The 20,357-nt window shown below is 42.5% G+C and overlaps 1 protein-coding gene across 9 annotated transcripts in view; it reads left to right on the top strand.

Moving 5' to 3' along the window:
- Nucleotides 1-20,357, top strand: part of ERC2 (ELKS/RAB6-interacting/CAST family member 2) — a 1,007,143-nt gene that overhangs the window by 874,043 nt on the left and 112,743 nt on the right. Inside the window, exon 20 of one of the 9 annotated variants that reach the window (XM_043976683.1) lies at nt 15,501-15,633. The exons of the other annotated variants lie outside the window; for them this stretch is intronic. The gene's annotated coding sequence lies outside the window, so the exon portion shown is untranslated. Of the gene's footprint in view, nt 1-15,500; nt 15,634-20,357 lie in introns of those variants that run through there. 9 annotated transcript variants of the gene reach the window in all.

Below are 20,357 nucleotides of genomic sequence, written 5' to 3' on the forward strand. Positions count from 1 at the left end.
TCTCCGTGCCTATATTCCCTGTGCTATTTCTGCTTCTTTCATCACCCAAATCCTTAGGTTCTCCCCCTACTCACATTCTACCCCCACCAAGAAAAATGATCCGATTAACCAATTAGCACTCAGGCATTACTGGCTTAATGTATTATCCATCCTAAGAGAAATTGTGATTTCAAATGGAACCTGGGCAGTCTTCCCAAAGGAATCTAGGAATCAAATTTCAGCCTCTGAAGCACTTGGGTGAAAGAGATATTTGGGGGCCTTTCTGGTGCCCATCACTCACACCTTTTTTGGTCATCATCGATTCTGCTTTTCTAGAGGGCCAACACTGCCTATCATCTGCTCATTTAGACAATTCCATAGCCTTCGTTTCTGTAAAAACAGCCAGGGTGTTTTTTTTTTTAATTTATAACTGGGCAGGTTTTATTATTTTAAAATAGCTAACCCTCCAAATATTCCTGATGACCTGGGAGCTCAGACTCAAGTTTGGTTTTTTGGTAGAATTAGCCAGTTGAGCACTGAATATTCATTAGATGTTTACTATGTACCAAAATCTGTGTCAAGCCCTTGGGATACCAAACAAACAAACAAACCAGAAACAGTCTCAGCTCTCAAAGAGCTCATGCTAACATGGAGATGATAGATAGAGAGAGAGAGAAAGAGAGAGAGAGAGAGAGAGAGAGAGAGAGAGAGAGAGAGAGAGAGAGAGAGAGAGAGAGAGGGGGAGAGAGGGGGGAGGGAGGGGGGGAGAGAGAGAGAGAGAGAGAGAGAGAGAGAGAGAGAGAGAGAGTGTGAGAGAGAGAGAGAGAGAGAGAGAGAGAGAGAGAGAGAGAGAGAGAGGGAGAGAGAGAAGGTAGATGTAAATTAATCTTAGAAAAGAAGGGAAGGCTCATGTAATGAATGGACCATCCATCACACGTAGACGTGGAGCTGGAAGGACCTCAGAGATGTTTCATCCAAACTTCATTTACAAATGAGATAAGTGAGGCACAGAGAACTTAGGTGGTTTGCCTCAAGTCAAACAGGTAGCAAGTGTCAGAGGAAGGAAATGCCCAGTTTCAAGGTCAATGTAACAAGTAAGGCATCTTTGTTATTTCTTCTCCCATATGTGCCTTGGTGTCCAGAAAAACCACTGTTTATATTTGCTTGAGGTCACACATCAAGGAAGTATGGAGCCAACAGAGAAGGGTGCAAACTTGCCCAAGATCTCACAGGTAAAGTCTTTGGCTGAGTCAGGCTTGGTTCTTGGGTTTGAGTTCTCCTTGGGGAAGAGGACTGCATCATTGATCTTATGCAGAATCCATTCATGGCCAGCTCTGCTGAGGGTCTTTTTCATTTCTGGGCTCTCCAGCAATGTTCCCCAAGTTATTGTGTTAAAAGAGAAGTCAGCACAGCTTCCTTTCACAACTTTTATTTCTTCATAACCAGGTGCCCAGCCTTCATGTTCTTGAATTAAGACAATACAAGAGATAACTGCAGCTTTATTTCCAACCTGACCCTCCCTGTTCTGAAACTAATTTGCCCCGGCTCCTCTGAGTGTCTGCTAAAGACCTTCCTTGGGCTGAATAATGTGGTTCAGATTAAGCACATCCTAGGAAGCCTCCCCCCTCCCCTCTCCAGGCTTGCAGGCAAAGGAAATTGAAGGGAGACCCAAATTCATTCCCATCCTCCATCCAGATATATGATCTTGACAACCAGGATGGAGATGGACTTTATGGTTCAGAAAGCCCAGAAAGAGAATGGGAGCAAATGGAGGACAAATTGGCTGTCCTTTAGGCACAGTTGACAAGTGAGCGGGGCAGCTTGCTAGCAAGAGGCTATGCAGGCCTGGGGCCAAATGCTGCATCATCAGGAGTCCTTTTGAAGTCCAGGCTTTTCCTGCTAGGGTTTGTCAACAAAGTCTCTCAAGAGCTGCTTCCACATAAAAGAAGAGAAAATGGAATCTGCTCTTAAGCCTGCCAGGTCCCATAACAAATGAGCTTTCCTTTCTTGGGCATTAATTTGGTCTTTTTCTTTTTCTTTAAAGAGTAAAATATCAGTATTCTCTATGCAAGGGTGCTTTCTGTCCATAGATTTAAAGGTGAAAGGGACTTTGGAAATCACTTACTGCCATCTCTTCAAGAGAGAATTGAGGTCCAAACAAGTTAAAAGATTTGACAATCCATCCACAAGCATTATTAAGCACCTATAATGTGCCAGGCACTACTAAGGGTACAAGTTGTTGTTGTTTACTCATTTTCAGTTGGTTCTGAGTCTTGGTGGCCCTATTTGGAGTTTTCTTGGCAAAGATACGTTTCCTTCTCCCTTTCATTTGACAGATGAGGAAACTGAGGCAAACAGTGATTTGCCCAGGGTCACACATGTCTAAGGCTGGATTTGAACTCAGGTCTTCCTGACTCCTGACTCTATCCACTGCAACACCCAATTGCCCACAAGGAAACAAGTACAAACAAAGAAATGATTGCTACTTAAAATGAGCTTATACTGCCACAGAGTTAATAGCAGAACAGGGATTTATACCTAGGGTCAGGGACCATATATTTATAAATGGAAGGGACTTTATGAACATATAATCCAACCTCCTTATTTTATAGGTGAGGAAACAGAGGCAAAGTGGGTTAAATACCTAGCCTGGGGTCACTAGACAATGTTGAAAAGGGGAAATTTGACTTGAAGTACAATGCTCTATATATTGCACCACTCTCCTAGTCTGACTCTGTAACTACTACTCTGACTGTGTTATAGCATGGAACAGTGATGTCCGCTTGAGTTGGGCCAGTGAGAGAAACTGAGAGGCAAACCAAGCTGTTAACTTCCCAAAAACCTGATGGGGAATGCCAAAGACCAAAGATACTGACTTAGACTATTAGCATTTCTTAGAAAAGCTGAAGAGATGCAAAGTAGCTCCTGAAACTGGGAAACTGAAAAGGAGACCTGAGAACCGCCCCCACACACGCACACACACACATACACACACACCTCTTACCCTATGTGTTTAAACCAGCTATCATCTCTGGAAAAGAAGGAATTCCCTCCAGTGATTCAGTTTTCAGGCCGTCCCCCCCCCCGCCCACTTTTTAACATAAGCTAACCACAAGGGGTCTTCCCTATAACCTGAGGACTTCCTTTCTTCTTAAAATCACAAAGATATCATTGGGAGCACAAGAGCTATCCCTCCATAATCCATCCCTTTGGTCTTGTGTTCTGCTTATCTTTTTCATTCATGTATTTCTAGGGTGGCAACCTTTACTAGGCTTCTTTTTCCTGATTACTTGATTGTAATAATTATTTTTTTCTAAATTAGGGACTACTTCTTAATTCCAGTGTTTTAATTCTTGTGATGAGCATGAAGGCCCAGGAGAGAAATATAGCAAGAGAAGACTCAATGTGTGCTGATTGTCTAGAAGTCCCTGGATGTATTCACAGGTTTTGTGGGTCTGTTGTAACAATAGTCATTTGTAGGGGGCAGTCTAGCTTGGAGAGCTTATTGTTTTTCTGAAGGACCCTTCCGAACATTCCACTATTGTCCATATGGAGCCACTCAATGAGCTGCATTGGATCATTCTTTTCTTCAACAGACATATTGGGTTTAGCCAATAGATGTTGAATATTTTTTTTTGTTAATTTCAATCAAACTTTAACATTTTATACTTTTACCATGACTAAGTCATGACATTTGTTGGCTTTATCCATAATTTATATATGCTTTGTTTAAAGAGACTTAAAAGGGAAGAGAAGAGAAGGAGGAAAAGAAGGAAGAGAAGAGGAAGGAAAGAGGAATGACAGTAAAAGAAAAAAAAGGAAGGCACGGGGTAGAAAAGAAAGGGGAAAAGAAAAAATAAAATAAAAAGAGGAAAGAGAATGGATAAAAGGGATCAAAAGATAAAGAAACAGGGGCAGCTAGGTGGCACAATAGATAAAGCACTGGCCTTGATTCAGGAGGACCTCAATTCAAATTCTGGCCTCAAAGACTTGGCACTTACTAGCTGTGTGACCCTGGGCAAGTCACTTAACCCTCATTGCACTGAAAAATAAAGATAAACAGAAGGGAAAAAAGAAAAGAAAAGAAAAGAAAAGGAATAAAGGAAAAGTAAGAAGAATGGAAAAAAGAAAAAAGTGAAGAGAGGGAAAGAAAAAAGGAAAGAGAAAACATAAAAGAAGAGAAAAAGAAAAGAGATAAGGCAAAAGGGAAATGGAATCAGAAGAGATGAAAAAGAAAAGTGGGGAAGGAGTAAAAAGAGGGATAGAAAAAGAGAAAAAAAGGAAAGGAAAGGAAAGGAGAGGAGAGGAGAGGAGAGGAGAGGAGAGGAGAGGAGAGGAGAGGAGAGGAGAGGAGAGGAGAGGAGAGGAGAGGAGAGGAGAGGAGAGGAGAGGAGAGGAGAGGAGAGGAGAGGAGAGGAAAGGAGAATAGAGGGGAGAGAAGGGAGAGGAGAGAGAGGCAGAAAGGAGGGAAGGAGAGAGATGGAAGAGAGGGAAAACATGAGGGAGGGAGGGAGAGAGAGGAGACACAAAGAAGAGAAAGAAAAATAGAGAGAAGAGAGTAAAGGGGAGGAGTGAGGGGGGAGAGGAAAGATACAAAGGAAGGAAGGAGACAGACAAAGACAGAGGAGCAGAGAGAGAGACAGAGGAAAGAGAGAGAAGAAAGGAGGGGGAGGAGAAAGAGACAGAGGAGAGAGGAGAAACACAAAGGAAGGGGCAGAGTGGAAGAGGGAGAGGGAGAGGAGGAAAGGTATTAAAGGAAAGAAAAGAATAGATAAGAAAAGTGGGATGAACTCCTCCTCCTCCTTTTTATCAGTCCTGGGTTCTGCTCATTGTCCAGTTAGATTAGACATAGGTCTTGCTCCTAAGACATGGAATATTATTTCCCAACATGCTCCTAAGATATTTTTTCCATTAAGTAGAAAAAACACGTGTGCATTTATTCTAGTATTTCATGACCAAGAGGTAGATGAGATAAAAACTTGAGAGCCAGATGACATGGATTTCATATAGATGAAGATCTAGACAGCCCCCTGGTAGCTTTCCTTACCAGATATCCAGAGGAGTGACCCAGACCCATAGATCAGGAGAGCTAGTTTGCAGATGATCAGCCTAACACACCCACTTTCCTGGGTGGCGCAAGAACATACAACATAACTAGGAACTCTGTGAGCTCCAGTAAATCCCTCTACACCTTCTACAGACTCTCTCCACCTTCATTTCCCATAAAGCTTCCATAGAGGATCTAGTCAAGAAAATGGAAGCCTTCCTTTGTTCTTTTTATCTCTACAAGATATCAGTCTGTCACCAGATTGTTCAACACTTATCTTGTTCTAACTGTCCCACCTTCCTCAGAACATTTAGCCCAGTTCTTATCTCTAGTTTGATGTTGGCCTGCCATATCTCTTTCCATTGTCCTTTGAGTCATTTTTATTTTGTCTATGTAGCTCAGGCTCTACCCCAATGGAGCATCAGTAGGAGACGGTTTGGTGCAAAAGAGATGGACTTTGGCAGAAGCAGACAGCTTGGAGACAATAGAAACATTTACCAATATTCACAATACAACCTGCCCCATTCTCTTCCTCTTACTCCTCCTCCTCTTCATCAATTTTGGTCTCAGTTCATTGTCTAATTAGATCAGACATATGTACTGATACACACATTCAACCCAATTCTCATATGACTGCAAGGCATTGTACCACTGGTGTGCATGTGAGCTTGGGTGAGCTCTTTGGTATTGTACAAAAGTACTTCTGTTTTGAAGGATCACTCTCCTGCATCATTACTGTATGGTCTTCAAAGGTTGGGCCAGCCAACCAACCAAATGTCAATATTGGCAGGGTTTTTCCAAACTACAAAGTCTTTAGGTATGTGTGAAGATGTCTGAATAGCATGAATATTTTCTTTAAGAAGAGAATTTTACATGTGAAGCATGTGCATGTATACACACAGGCATGTGAAGTGTGGTCGTGTAAGTGTGTCCAATTGTTATCTTCTGAAGGGTAATGCCTAAGTAAGAAACAGAAAACAACTGATCCTATTTCTGAGTCTGCCCTGGATGACAGTTGGGTTGCTTTAGGCAAAATGTAAAATAAAGCCCATGTAGAATAAAAGATAAAGAGAACTGGGTGACTGACCCAAACACCTATGACCTGATGTAGTTAAACAAGGCTTTTACCCCAAAAGAAGGAATCAGCCTTTTACTCCACCATTGCATAGAAAAGCTCAAGGTCTAAAAATTGGCCCCAGGGAGGAGACCAAAAGAACCCCAAACCCTTAGCCAAATGCACAGTTAATCGACTTGCTAAGTAGAGAATATTGGGCCCTAAAAACCATGCTGATTCCATCAGACTGTTGATTGAGAGTTGGAAGAGACTTTCAAGATCATGTGGTCCAACCTCCTCATTTCACAGATAATCAGACTGAGGCTCAGACTGGAAAATGACTTGCCCAAGGTCTCACAGGTAGTAAGAAGCAGAGCTATGATTCCCAACCCAAGGCCCTTGCCTCAGATACTCTTCTTACTCAACCAGTGCCCTCTATATTAAACCAAGACCAGGTCAAGGGTTTGCTTTTGAGAATATTTTAAATGTTTAATTTTTAGCTGGAAGAGTACAAAGCTCTTTCCCTTCAATCTAGATCAAGGTGGAAGTAACTGATCTGGACACCCACACTGTAGAAATACTGCTTTGATATGCTTTAATGGAGTCAGGGGCTTATTAATATGGATTCTCTCTCCACTAGTAGAAAATGTAAACTATTTATGATTTCCCATCCTTGTCTATGGCCTCCTGAAAATCTGTCCTAACGGATGCACCTAAGACCCTGGACATTTTCCTTTTGGCTATTTTGCGTTTTTTGGATCCTATTGCAACACTTGGGCTGTCAATTGACTTCACTGTATGATTAGCTCACCTCCTATTCTGTTCATATATTTCCTAAATGAGAGGCAGTTCTGTTTGCGTCTCTGTGTGTTTAGACATAACTCATCACTGATAATATGTTTTAGCCTTCTATCACCTTCTGTGTGCTACCCACCATTTTGCTTCTTGGAGATGGTCATGTTTCATGTTCTAGAGCTTGGTGGACTTAGTTTTAAGAATTGAAAAAGGCTAAAGGTTTATTCATAAATCAGCTATCTCATGCCTTCATATTATGAAGACTTTCTTCAAAAGGAGGGTTAGAAAACACGGGGACTTAGCAAGTGACAAATGACATAATAATTTTTGAAAAGAAAAATTAATTCTATTTTGACAAATAAGTGAACAACTGTAGATGTACTGGGCATTTTGGAATCAGCTCTCTAAAAACAATCAGATCATCAACTGTTAAGACTACAGGTCAAAGGAAACACCAATGAAAATGTATCATTTTACCTCTTTTCCTGTTTAAACAAGTTATTGACTCTGAAAAATGGGAAATGGGCAAAAGTTAAAATTTAGGCTTATATGGGGACAATTTCTTAAATGTAAAATTAAGGCTACAAAGGAGATGCCAGAAAGGCTTTAACCAGAAAATGCTTAGTCTCCTGGCTAAGCAGCAAGTTAAAGTAGCTGAGGCTGATACCAATTTCGAGTGCAAGACTGTTTGCAGATTGTCACAAAGGCAGATAACAGAAAACATCAAGTGAGATTGCCTCATAAAACAGTGAAAAACAGTTGAGGAGAAAATGAGCCCAAGGAGAGATTGGCAAGAAATCCAGCTAAGCCAAGATAATCCTAAAAGCATCTGTAGATGAAACTTGGAGGAGGACAACAAAAGCAGGAATGAAATAGAACAGATCTGCTGGCATTTTTATAGTGATCTGGTCATATTTGAAATACCCTTTAGAATCATCACCTTGGGACTACACTGTTTCAGAGCCCAGTGAACCATGGGGAGAGAGACTGGTTCTAAAACAAAGGTGAAGCAAGGGAGAATGGTCAGATGTACCCACATATATCCTCAAGAATTCTAAGTCTTTGCTGGGGATAATATACTTCAAAAAGTACCTAGGGACCAATTTCCAAGATTCTTAAAAAGGGGAAGATTCCAGAGGAATGGAAAAGAAAAGACTAGCAACTTTTGATCCATATCATTTTTCTTATTTTTATGATACCTTTTCATAGCAATGAATGGTCTATGTGCCTAGCAAAGGCATACTTGATGAAAACATGGGGAAACAGGCAATTTTGATGACACATTTACTGGCATCCAGCTGACTGAGAGATGAGCTTATTCTTTGTTGGTTTCAAGAAAATATGGACCCTCATAGAACAAAATTCAACCTTAGATACTCTCCTCAGACTTGTCTTCTCAGGTGTCAGTCAGAATTCTCTAAGATCCCATGGCATATCTGAATATAGAGATGACTGTTCAATCACTGAAAGCAGGAACATCAAGCAGGGTGTTTGTTGAGTCGGGTCACTAAGTCACCAAAGGTGTCCACCAATATTCTGACATGCAGCCTGAATCAAGTTCAAATAAAAACAGAATTCCTAAGAATGCCAGGACAGTCCCAAATCCTCCTGTTTCGAGGGTAGCATAGGATCATAGATGGAAACTTAGAGTGGACTTTGGGAGACAGCTAGAGTAACCCCATCATTTAACAGGTCCCATAAGGGAAGTGACTTGCCCAAGGCCACACAGAGAGTTATTATCTGAGATGGTATTTGAATGCACCACATTAATTGCCTCAAGCCCCACAACACTTCAAAGGCTTCAGTAAAATCCAAATAGACTAAGAAATTAAATTGGGCATATAATTAAATAATTTTTATTAAGGTTTGACTTATATTAACCACCACCATTTCTTTTTTGTATTAAAGTTTACAAAGTATTTATATAGATCATCACATAATTAAATACTATTATCCTCATTCTACATTTGAGGAAACTGAGGCACTGAGAGGTTTCACAGCTGGCAAAGGTCAGAGGCAGGCATCAAGCCTAGGTGTCTCCTAACTCCAAACTCACCATTCTATACCCTGTGCTGTTTGGTCTCTTTTCTAAGTGCAATAACTAAAAATATGGTTCCTGACCACATCGTGGGTGGGATAAAATTACCTCTGACGATTAGGTAACTTGTTTGGAGATCACATCCATGGGGAAAGTTGTATATTTTTATGCTGCAAACTGTGTTTTTTGGTGAGCCTCAACAGCTAGCCAAATATAACCATTTTCTGTAAGTTCCTGGTGTGAAAAACATGGAGAGGATGAGTGACTTTAATGAGGAGGGAGGAAGACGATCGGTGCTTGGCAGTCCTTTCCCTAGATGTTGAGAAGGGAATATGAGGCACTAAAGCTAATGCCTTCAAACAGCAAAGACAAATTTCCAAACTGAAGGCTGAAAAGAGTCAAGGTAGTAAAGAAATGTATGGTCGGGACCCTTGGCCCATTTAAAAAAATTGGAATGATTCCATTGTCCCAACCAGGCAGGGAGAGGCAGGTAAGGTCCAGGCAGGTGGGCAATGAGATGTGAAAGTGGGCAGCAATAGGGGGCAGCTAGGTGGCAGAGTGAATAAAGCACTGGCCCTGGATTCAGGAGGACCTGAGTTCAAATCTGGCCTCAGACACTTGACACTTACTAGCTGTGTGACCTTGGGGAAGTCACTTAACTCTCATTGCCCCGCAAAAAAAAAAAGAAAGAAAGAAAGAAAGAAAGAAAGAAAGAAAGAAAGAAAGAAAGAAAGAAAGAAAGAAAGAAAGAAAGAAAGTAGGCAGCAAGAACATGGTAATGGGAATTAAGTAAAGGGTGGAAGGATGGAGAATAAAGATGATAGGCAGCAAGGGCACACAGTATGTCCAAAACTGTCCATTGAAAAGGTTGGACTAGATGACATTGAAGGTCCTCTCCAATACTTCATATTCTATGGTTCTGTTGACTCAACCGTCAAAAACAAAAAAGTCCAATCAGTTTCAGACTCTATAGGCCACCGCTGTGGTAAAGTAACCAGGATTCCAGGCAGAATTGCAGGCAGAAGATGCAGATCGAGTCCCAGCTTACCTGCGTGACCTCAGAAAAGTCATTGGCTTCATCTGTCATCTGAGCCAGGGCCTCCTCTCTGTGAAAATGTGAAACAGAGGATGAACAGTAGTTACTGGTAAGAAGAGTTCTCTCTCCCCGGGGATGATGCCAACCTTTAGAAACGTTACAGCATTTTCTACATTCCACAGGTTCTCCTTGAGAGGAGCCCTCTGTCTCCCAAAGGCCAGCGAGAGGTCATCTTGGCTTTCTTTCTTGGCTTCTTTGTCTTTTTGGGGGCAGGACCTTTTCATTTCCCTGTGGAACTCTCAAGGAAGAAACCCCCTGCACCAATGCAAATGAGTTCTGTTCTGCAATTTAGAAAGTGGCCAGGGGATGCTGAGAGATTAAGGGCCAAGTGCCCAGAGTCACCCAGCCAGTAGGCAGCTTCTTCCTGAATCTGAGGCCAGCTCTCCATCCTCTAGGCAGGAATGCCTCTCACCTTTGTTTTATCCTGTTAAAAGAAGAAAAAGGTGTGGGGGGGGTGGAGAAGGGGTGACAGTTTCCTAATTAACCGTAATTAAGAAAACAAACCATTTCCCATCTACTAGGAATTCCCATTTACAAGCCAACAAGAGATATGCTAATGCTGAACAAGCCCTCTATCTTATCTCTCCCTTAAAGATGACTCTGCTTGCTGCACCCTCATCCCTGGTTTCCTTTGGATTCTGCAAAGACCACTGCATTCCTCATGCAGTATTCTCCAAGGAAGGCCAGCTTTCTCCAGTCAGTCTGAAAGACGACCATTTTCTCCACCATGGCCATCAATGATTCTGTCCTCCACTCATGGGTTCTTCCCTGGCTTGAGAAACAGTTGAAGTCAAACATCAGCCCTCTGACTCCTTCAGGCACCCTCAGCATATGTTTCATTCTCCATTAATCTTAGCTCCTGAAATTCCAATGTAAGGCTTTCCTTATGATTTTATTTTCCTTTCTGTGGAAGTCAGGGGTCAAATAGCCACTTTGGGACCTGTTATGGACATGGTTCTTCCCCTTCATTTGTATTATACCTTTGCTTCTCCATCCTTAGTTTCATCCTCCTCCTATTCTTGTTTTTCTGGTCTTTGCTGCCTCAGGTAAAACCATGTTTCTAGAAGTTATTGCTGTTGTCATTATTCTGTTACCCAATGGATTAGAACTCTAAGGAAGTCCATCTAAGACACTTGGATTTTCTCAGTTTCTGTTGATTGGCACATTGAATATCATATTTTCCATGGATTTTTCCAAATGTTAGAAGAGAATGGTATCCCCCCCCCCCAAAAAAAATGAAGGCAGCCTCATGCACTCAAAGAGGCCTGCTGTCCAAAATCATGGAGAGAAAATTGGGTCACAGAGATGGAAAATGTTGCAGTATAGAAATCATTGCTGTTCTCTTTGCAATGCCTCACAGGGCTGGGAAAAGAATAAAAGTCATCCTTGATCTATGGGAGTTTCCGGATTCCATGTGCCCCAAACCAATCGTCTCAGTGTCCTGTTGCTCTGGGGCACCTCTGTAACAGGTCTTCTCCATTCCAACAGCTGGGCTCACTCCACAGAGAGACAGCACTGACACCAGCAAAGTACCAAAGAGTCGCAAGAATGTTTAGTTTGTGATAAAAATCATTTTATGGATGAAAAAGGCTTCCTCTTGCCCATAAAATGGTATGTTCTTGAAATAACTCAAAATAAGAGCAAGCGTTGAAGCTGCATCTTCAGCAAAAAAGGTTGAAATGTTTATGCTTGGAGCTGCAGCTGCTAATCCCTACCTTCTCATCAACTGCAAGTTGCAGACAGTTGGTTTTGAAGATATTGCCCCTTTGTCTTTCATCCACTTTCAGACCGCCCCACATCCTTAAGGTCTAAAAGAGGGACAGGGAAGCACTAAGCTACAGCACCCTTGGGGAACCTGCCACTCTCCATCCTTCTCTATTCCTCTTGAATAAGTTGTAGATTTTTATCAGGGAGGAATGTCAGAGTCTAATGCATTGCACTCCACTCATGCTACAGATAAGGAAATTGAGTCCCAAAGAGATTATAGGACCAGTCAAGGCTTGGAAGGGATCTCAGTAGACATATGGTCCAAGTACTGAAACCCAAGAACATAGGACCAAATTCTAGAATAGGAAGGGATGACAGTGGTTGTCTAGTCATTCTATAGATGAGAAAATTTAGACACAAGGAGGTAAAAGGACCTTAGACCTAGTGCTAGAAGGGGCCTCAGATGTCCCTTCATTTAAAGATAGGAAGGCTGATCCCCAGGGTGATGGAAGTAACTTGTCCAAGGTTATAGGTAGTAGGTATCAGATATGGGATTCTTGTAAAATGAAAATAAAATGGCAGACAGAAAGAATATTTGGCCAAGTTGAGTACCTTATGGAGGGAGGTAACATTGTTATTGCTGTTCTTGATGAATACACTGAGGGGAAAGAGTGGGGAGCTGTTTTTTCAGGCATGAGACAGGAGTCTAAAAGCTTGTCTTTTGCCATCTTTGGGGAAACCCCAAGTTTCTAGCCTTTGTCTAATTCTCATTCAAAACCTGGTCATTTCAGCTCACTTTGGGAAATGGACTGAGATCAGTGATTGGAATAATTGTCTTGCCTTGCCTCCTGAAAAAAAAAAATTCTGGTAAATGACATAATTGTTTTTAATTACATAATTGTGGCATTTAATGTGTGGGGGTCAAAGGTTACTATTATATTTAGAAATACTGGTGAGTATGGTTTAGGTCAGCATTTCCTGAAATTTTTGGCAGAAGGGAGTTGATGCCTTCTGGCCTTGACCTCAAAAACTGGGAGATGATTAGCCCAAATCCCCAGCCAATGGAATCTGGGGCTACTTGAGTAACAGACTCAGGGCCCAGAGTTGAGGGTTGATTTAGCCCTGAAGTCAATCAACAAAGGGAACTGAGGAAATCAATTGCATCTGATGGGGCTGACTGATGATATGATTATGCCTAGTGTTGGTACCCAGGGAAGGATATTTTTACCTGAGAGAAAAAAAGTCTAATTACTTCCTGGGTAAGTGAGAAATCTAAACCAGTTTGTTGTCCTGTGTTAAGAAGATGTTTTGTCTTGTCTGTGAAATTGCTTTTTTGGATGGCTTTAGGGGAAAGGTCTCTTACCCTCACATGTTTAGGACTGTGATAATCACATGATCAGATTATTTCCTTTCTTCTTGCTAAGGTAGCCAGCCATGTGCTATTTTTTTTAATGGTCTTCAACTCTGCCAAGAGAGGCAGCATGACCTTGGAGTCAGGGAGCCCTAGGTTCCTGTCCTGCCTCTGAAACCTACTGATTGTATTATCTTGGGTAAGTCACTTGATTTTTCAGGGCCTCGGGAAAAACTCTCTAGGCCTAACAATGGACCTTCAGTACTACATGTGCCCTAACAAGAAGGCAGGGGAGAGTAGAAACCCAGAAACCAGCAGGGCCACTACTTAGGAGGCTGTCATAGTGAACACAAAGCACAGGAAGATAGATGGAGGAACTCACTTTTGGCCTTTGGGGGAGGAAACATCTCTGAAAACTTTCAATTTTAATTCACTATTTTAACCAACTAGCTGCTGAATTCAGTTGATTTTATGCTACTGAAGGGTAGCAAATACTGTTAGCACCCTTTCAATTTTAATGCCCTGGGACAGAACTCTGGTTACCCTACCCTATTTATGGGTCTGATCCTAGGAGTTCCCCATACTGGCAGTTCCCTAAAACACATGAAATCTCAGGTCTGGATCTCCCCTCAAAAACAAGCAAATAAACCAAAATTTCTTCCATGCAATGATCTTTTTTTCATAATGCAACCACATCTTTCTTCATCAGTGTTGGCAGTTCTACACTGGGACAAGGCCAAGTGATCAGCTCCAAAACATTCCATTCTGTGCCACTGAGCTGGTCTGTATCATAAGACAATGGGCTTGCTTAGTTGTCTGAGCTTAGTGCTATCTAAAAAATCCTAACATCAATTAAATTAAATTAAGTGTAAGAAAAATGAAATGCTTCTCTCACTATCTCCTGGGACACCCTAGGCAAGAGAAGAGGGGAATCCAGAGGGGGGAAAAAGTTATAATCCAAGAAGAGAGCCCAAAACATTAATGTGATCTTAGGTCTCACACTAGAATATCTCTAAGGACCAAGCACAGTTTTGCATTGCTTGACATGCCTGGCCCTTCCTTCTTAGGAGAGGAAATGCTTTGAGGAATAAGGAGTGAAATTTACTTCCATTGTGCTATATTTGCCAACCTCACCCCAAGTACCATGTTCAATTCTGGGGACCACAGGTGAGGAAGGACACTTATGACCTGGAGAGTATCCAAGGGTCAGCTGGGATGGTGAAAAGGATTGGTTCAATGAAGGGGAAATGTCTAACCTAATGAAGAAGGAATATTCTATCTGTGCCTGGTTCAGAGGAAGTGCTTAGTAAGTATATGTTGATAGACTGACTGTCTTCAGGTATTTGAAAAGTTGGCACATGGAAAAGAGATTAAACTGGTTGTTTGCTCCTAAAAGGTGGAAGTGGCAGTGTCAGGAATAAGCTACAAAGAAGTCAGTTTGGGCCCACTGATGAGAGCCATCAAAAAGTGTAATGGGATGACTTGGGAAACAGTGTTTCCCCTCCTATGAGGTCTTCAAATAAAGGCTAATGTGTCTGATGAACTATAGAGGCATTTCTTCTTAAGGTATGAGTTGGACAAGATGACCAATAGAGTTTCTTTGATTCTGAGAAGGATTATTGCTTTAGGGTTTGAGGTGGTATATTTGATAATTGTTGTGTGCCCTATTATCTGTTTCAGCAATATGGAACTTGTAAGTCCATACTTCTAAGTTCAGACTTGACCTGGACCATGGCAGGTGGGAATGGATCTCATGAAGGGTGTGTGTAGAACAGTATTGGCCAGCTTGGTCCAAATATTTCTATCTATCTATCTATCTATCTATCTATCTATCTATCTATCTATCTATCATCTATCTATCTATCTATCTATTTATCTGTTCATTAATTAATTCATCTCTCTGTTTATTTGTTTGCTTATTTCTGGAATCACATAGACCAAATAGCTTATTATTTCACCAAATCTTTCCTTTTTCTACTACTTGGAAAATAATAGCTCACTCATGACTCCTAGAAAAGAGGCTGAAACCTTTAGGCCAGTTGTTGGAGCAGGGAGATCAGTAATTTTGCTGCTGTCAGGAATGTAAAACAAAGGAACCAGGAATGAGGTTGCAGCTCCACCTATCCCTTTGGGTCATGCTCCAAATTGATTTTCATGGTAACCAGGAGCATTACAGGAGGTGTCTCCTTTTCAATTTTGCTAAACTGAGCATCCAGAATGTTTTACAGAAATACATGCCAAGGACTGGGGGACAGAAAGTGTAGAAAGGCATTTTCTAAAATTGGGGCTCTTGTATGGAAGTCCACGGCACAGCCAAGGCTGGTCTTTCCAGTGGTGTCCCAAAGCATGAAAGTCCTCGAGAGTGCCCACCCCCGTGCATTGCCTCTGGCTCTTAATGCTGCCCTCTTGTGCTTCTGCTTGTCATTGTCTCAGATGATCCAGCCACTGTTGGAGGCACATGACCACGGCAAAGTCTCAAGCCGCTCATTGATCACCTGTCCAACCTTTGCCTAGAGTGTGACCCCCAATTCCTTCAAGAGATCCATCTTTACCTGTCTATAAAGAAGAGAAGGAGGAGGAGGAGGAGGAGAGGAGGAGGAGGAGGAGAGGAGGAGGGATACTGCTGGGAGGACCAAGTAACAGTTTGACACCAGAGCAGGTCCAATATTTACTTTTATTTTTTTTTAATGTATGAAGATGCCCGGGGGCGGTGGTGGGCAGGATTGGGGCTCAAGGAGGCTTATATAGTCACAGACCCATTGGAGTACCAACCTCTTTTCTCATGGAATAGCATTTAAGGTTTGGGGAGGTAGTCAATGTCTCTATTTCCTAACCACCTTGGAAAGAATGTTGGATTTGGAATGAGAAAACATGGCTTTGAATCGCACTAGCTGTGAAGCCATAGAAAGGTGATATCACCTCTCTGAGCCTCAGTTTCCTCACCTGTCAAATGAGGGTGTTAGACAAGATGATCTGACCTGGGAGGTCCGAGCAGCTCTGGATCAACACTCCAGGTTGTATAGCAATAGTTTTTGAACATCTTTTGTTCAGGGCATGGGCTTCTTTATGAGCATTTCACTTGGCATCCCCACAGGAGAACGAGGAGGTTTTTCACAAGTGCAGTTTGCCTTTTCCCTTCAGAACCGGCCATTGTCTTAGCTGAGTTCTTTGTAATGACTGTGGCAGATGTCTTAGAGGTTAGTAAATGTGTGCATTAGGCAGCTTTTGTTTGCTTTGCAAATCTCATACTTACTCTGCTAGGTCTGTTAGGGAAGGAAAATTTGTATTAAATAGAATCATTTCTCAATTTTCTTTTATCTGCAATGACATAAACTCTTGGATTTTGTGACATACCTAGGGACACTCGGGCTATCTGGCTATGATAACTAATGAGTCCCCTGAGAACCACTGTTCTCTAGTCTCTGCATGCCCAAGCACACCCTCCTCTGACTTTGTTGTTGTTCAGTTGTGTCCAACTCTTCATGACCCCATGGAGTATAGCACGTCAGTATTGTCCATGGGGTTTTCTTGGCAAGGATACTGGAGTGGTTTTACGTTTCCTTTTCCAGTGAGTGAAGGCAAACAGAGGTTAAGTGACTTGCCCAGGGTCACATGGCTAGTCAATATCTGAAGCCAGATTTGAACTCAGGTCTTCCTCCTGGCCCAGTAGCCAGTGCTCTATCCCCCGAGCCACCTAGATGTCCTCTTTGCTCTAGCTCATACCAGCACAAAGACTGAGATCTCTGTGAGAGAAGGAGCTGTCCCCTCTTTGTCTGGACCTGACCCATAGGAGGCATTTGAGAAAACATTTGCCGGATTGAAAGCAGGCATCCCAGATGGTCCCCAGACTTAGATAACCCCGTCTGCCATCAAGCCTTACTGTCTCCCTCCCTGGAAGGTTCTCCCTTCTTATATCCACCTCCCTGTGTCCTTCTGGACTCAATCCAGGTGACAGGACATGTACTATTAAGCCTTTTCCTGGCTCCCCCATTCCTCCCTCCCTCCCTCCCACCTGGTACACATTCTCCAGGGGGTTCTATATTTACTTGGCTGTGAATATGTAATTCCAGGAGAGTGTAAACTACTTGAGGGCAGGAGCTCTAGCCCCCATGTAGATGTTGCATAGACACAGTGCCTGGCCCACAGGTGATGGTGGTGGATGGACTGATTGGTTGGATTGAGTTGAATTATTTGCCAAAAGAAAGAGGAGTTTTCTGTCTGAGAAGTTCACAAGGACCAGGGCTCTCTGTTCTGTCTACTAAGCCTCCCTTCTAGACAGCCCTCTCCCCATCTCCAATCGACTCTTTGACTCCAGGCATTTTAAATTTAATTCTCAAGGCCAGGACAGCCCTTTCTGCCCTGACCATGGGAGCAGAGGAGGCCTCCCTGCAGGACACCCCTCCCAGAGCCAAGCCAAGCCCACCCACAATCTTGGAGGAGGGCCAGTCCTTTCCTTAAGATGAATGTGAACCCTTGACCTCCTGAACCTGAGGCAAGGGGGCTACCTACCAGGCTACCAGTGCCTAGCCCACCAATGAGCAGTAAATGCCAGTCATGGCATCAGCTGAGATAATGACTTCAGTGTGTAGAGGGTTGTGTGTGGGGAGCCCATGGCCTTAGCCTCAGCCTGGAGCAAGGGGTGGCAGAAGCAAGTTGCAGGGGCCATGCTGCCTGGCCTTCTCTCTCCTGCAGAGCCCTGGGCAGTGAAAAGTCCATGCAGCAGTGGCTACTTGTCCTGGTCTGGCTCAGTGGCCTGACCCTTCTTTGAGCCTGATGGGAAGGCCGTCCCTCCTCAGTTTAGCTTTTGAACCCTGATAATTGTAATAATGACCATAGCTAGTGTTCGAGCAGGCAGGGCCCTACTGATCTCACCCTATTCATTTTACAAAACAGGAAAGTGATGTTCAGAGAAGCTCAGGGACTTACCCACAGTCCCACAGGGAGTAAATAGCATAGCCAGGACTGAAGTCCACTGGACTCTCTGTCTCCTCATCTGCCTTTCTCTCCATTCCTCCACTGCCTCAAGGTTTGCAGAGAGTTTCCCATCTTATTTGAGCATCACTATGACCCTAACAAACTATGTACAGGTATTATAACCCCCAACTTACAGATAAGGAAACTGAAGCTAAGGGTCACACAGTGTGGGGGAGGGGATTTGAGCCCAGAACCTTCTGACTCTAGCATCAGGTGAAGTGACTTGCCCATCGGTAGCTGGTGAGCATCAGGTGGGCAGGACCTTCCTCACTCTGGAGGACACAGGGAGGAGTAACAGGGAGAAATTGCAAAGAGGCAGCTTTAGGCATAAACTTAGCCCATAGCGGGTGGTATTATTATTATTATTATTATTATTATTATTATTATTATTATAGCTAAAGAGCTGCCATGAGAGACATCCTAACATTTAGAAGTAACCAAATGTGGAAGGGGTTACTTTGGGTAGAAATGGACATCTCATCCCTGGGGTCTTCAAGCAAAGGATGAAGATCCCCTGGACGCTCTAGTTGGGTTTTATTCAGGGCCTCCTTTGGACTAGATGACCTTCTAATTCGGTTATTCGGTGGTACCATGACTCTGGGATTTTTCTGTCCAGTATGCCATGAACTTTGAAAACCAAACCCTATAGGACTTTTTCCAGAAAAGCAATTCAAGTCCCTCCACATTAGTAAGAGATGTGTTTCCCTAGAGGCTGCCTCTAAGTTATGGACCACATAAAGGGGCTATCAATGTGTCATTATCGATTCTTCAGGTCTAAATGATCTATTCTGTTTGGGGGAATTTGAATTATGGGTAAAACAAAGAGCCTCTGTAGGACGTCAGAAACAAAAGGAGCCCTACAATGATGTTTTATACTGAAGATTGATTTAAACATCACCACCATATCTTAAATTCAGGGGAAACAGCACCAAAGTAGGATCAGAAGAACTGGGTACCCATCCCAGTGCAGCCACTTACTACATGCATATCCTTGGGCATGTCACTTTTCTCTGCTGTCCATGTTTATTCTCTGTAAAATGAGAAGGTTGGATTCAAGCATTGAATTATACTACCAGATTTAATTCTATGATCCCTGTTGCTGGGCTGGGCTTCCGGAACACAATGACAGTGTGGCATAATGGGTAGATTGCTAGACTTGGAGTCCAGAAGACCTGGGTTCAAATTCTGAAGCTATGTGACCACAGGTAAATCACTTTGCCTTTCTGAGCCTCATTTTCCTCATCTGTTAAATGGGGACAATAATTGCCCCCACTTCCTAGGGTTGTTATGAGGATCATGTGTGATAATGAGCCTAGTCTTTTGTAAACCTTCATGCCCTAAATGAACACCAGGTATTATTTTTATTACTTTTATTACATCATGGAGAATTGATTGATCTAGTCACAGCAAACCATTCTGCATAGAGATAGTTTGATGAAGTGGAATAATTCTTGCCTTGGGATTCAGAAGACCTCAGTTAGAATCCTGGCTTCACTTCTTAAAACCTGTGTGATTTGGGACAAATCACTTAACCTATCTGGACCTTAGTTTTCTCATCTGCAAAATAAGGAGATTGAATGAGATGGACTCTGGGGTCCTTTCTAGCTTACAATCTATGGCTCTCTCATCTCAGATGTGCTCAGATGAGATGATAAATATTGGAGAAGTCAGGACACATTTTTGGCACTGAATGCAAGATTCAATATCTTGATTAATTCATTTGTGTTACCTTTAACATTTTTATATCTACTGGATAAGTATATGTTGACAAAGACGGGCATGACCCCTTATTGTATGAACTTAAAATCTGATAGTTGACATAAAACACACAATTGAACCAGTTAAGAAGCAAAGCAATAAAATATCTGAATGTAAATGCCCATGTTAATGGGACAGATTGTTAGGAAGGAGTTTGGTTTTGTCTTCTGGCCAACGGGGAGCCACTTCAGATCCATGACCTCATACAAGGTATTTCAAAATGAACATTGGACATTGATGTTGAGATTGAACTGGAAGTATGAGGTCAGGGAAACCAGTTGGGCCAATGTGCTAATGATAGACTAAAGTAAGATGGTAGCCATGAGAAAGGAAAGGAATGGATGGACACATGCGAACCATTGAATGAATGACTCAAGGGAAAAGAAGCATCTTCCCTTGCTGTCAGTAATGTTATTGTTTCTTTGTTGACTTAGTAGAATCCTTGATATCTCATTGGTGTTAATGAGTGAATTCCCCAGGGTGGATCCTCTGCATAGCATTATCCTGAGAAGAAAAATGGCATTAGGAAAAGATCCTTCTGAATGATTCATTGAAGAT

This window comes from Dromiciops gliroides, chromosome 1 (genome assembly GCF_019393635.1).
Source record: "Dromiciops gliroides isolate mDroGli1 chromosome 1, mDroGli1.pri, whole genome shotgun sequence".
NCBI classification, from domain to species: domain Eukaryota; kingdom Metazoa; phylum Chordata; class Mammalia; order Microbiotheria; family Microbiotheriidae; genus Dromiciops; species Dromiciops gliroides.